Below are 1,921 nucleotides of genomic sequence, written 5' to 3'. Positions count from 1 at the left end.
GAGCTAGATCTCTGAGCAGTCGGAGTCTGCAGAGTTTAGATCAGGGATACTCACCTTGCTTTGTGTTTAAGAGCTAGATCTCTGAGCAGCCGGAGTCTGCAGAGTTTAGATCAGGGATACTCACCTTGCTTTGTGTTTAAGAGCTAGATCTCTGAGCAGTCGGAGTCTGCAGAGTTTAGATCAGGGATACTCACCTTGCTTTGTGTTTAAGAGCTAGATCTCTGAGCAGTCGGAGTCTGCAGAGTTTAGATCAGGGATACTCACCTTGCTTTGTGTTTAAGAGCTAGATCTCTGAGCAGTCGGAGTCTGCAGAGTTTAGATCAGGGATACTCACCTTGCTTTGTGTTTAAGAGCTAGATCTCTGAGCAGTCGGAGTCTGCAGAGTTTAGATCAGGGATACTCACCTTGCTTTGTGTTTAAGAGCTAGATCTCTGAGCAGTCGGGGTCTGCAGAGTTTAGATCAGGGATACTCACCTTGCTTTGTGTTTAAGAGCTAGATCTCTGAGCAGTCGGGGTCTGCAGAGTTTAGATCAGGGATACTCACCTTGCTTTGTGTTTAAGAGCTAGATCTCTGAGCAGTCGGAGTCTGCAGAGTTTAGATCAGGGATACTCACCTTGCTTTGTGTTTAAGAGCTAGATCTCTGAGCAGTCGGAGTCTGCAGAGTTTAGATCAGGGATACTCACCTTGCTTTGTGTTTAAGAGCTAGATCTCTGAGCAGTCGGAGTCTGCAGAGTTTAGATCAGGGATACTCACCTTGCTTTGTGTTTAAGAGCTAGATCTCTGAGCAGTCGGAGTCTGCAGAGTTTAGATCAGGGATACTCACCTTGCTTTGTGTTTAAGAGCTAGATCTCTGAGCAGTCGGGGTCTGCTCAGAGAGTTTAGATCAGGGATACTCACCTTGCTTTGTGTTTAAGAGCTAGATCTCTGAGCAGTCGGAGTCTGCAGAGTTTAGATCAGGGATACTCACCTTGCTTTGTGTTTAAGAGCTAGATCTCTGAGCAGTCGGGGTCTGCTCAGAGAGTTTAGATCAGGGATACTCACCTTGCTTTGTGTTTAAGAGCTAGATCTCTGAGCAGTCGGAGTCTGCAGAGTTTAGATCAGGGATACTCACCTTGCTTTGTGTTTAAGAGCTAGATCTCTGAGCAGTCGGGGTCTGCAGAGTTTAGATCAGGGATACTCACCTTGCTTTGTGTTTAAGAGCTAGATCTCTGAGCAGTCGGGGTCTGCTCAGAGAGTTTAGATCAGGGATACTCACCTTGCTTTGTGTTTAAGAGCTAGATCTCTGAGCAGTCGGGGTCTGCTCAGAGAGTTTAGATCAGGGATACTCACCTTGCTTTGTGTTTAAGAGCTAGATCTCTGAGCAGTCGGAGTCTGCAGAGTTTAGATCAGGGATACTCACCTTGCTTTGTGTTTAAGAGCTAGATCTCTGAGCAGTCGGGGTCTGCTCAGAGAGTTTAGATCAGGGATACTCACCTTGCTTTGTGTTTAAGAGCTAGATCTCTGAGCAGTCGGGGTCTGCTCAGAGAGTTTAGATCAGGGATACTCACCTTGCTTTGCCCGGAGACCACTTTTGCAAAATGACAGGAGGCCAGGTGCCAGTTAATAAACAAACATTAATAATATAAATTGTTCTGTAGCGGAGTGTAGGTATTTGGGGTGCCAGCCGGAGTTTAGTCGGACAAGTTTGTGCACACAGGATAGGTTAAGTTAAGTTAGTTAGTACCTGGGTGGTGAGCAGGTGGCAATATTTCAGAATTTAGCTGGACCTCAGTCGAACTTTATAGTTTTCATTGTGAATTAAGCCAGGGGGCCACTTGGCACCCTATCGCGGGCCTCATCTGGCCCCCGGGCCACATCTGGCCCCCAGGCCCGCATCTGGCCCCCGCGCCACATCTGGCCCCCGCGCCGCACGTTGAGTAT

The sequence above is a fragment of the Poromitra crassiceps genome, assembly GCF_964638095.1.
Source record: "Poromitra crassiceps genome assembly, chromosome: 9".
In the NCBI taxonomy this organism is placed as follows: Eukaryota; Metazoa; Chordata; class Actinopteri; order Beryciformes; family Melamphaidae; genus Poromitra; species Poromitra crassiceps.
The sequence above is the reverse complement of the archived record's forward strand: the minus strand, read 5'-3'. Positions refer to the sequence as shown.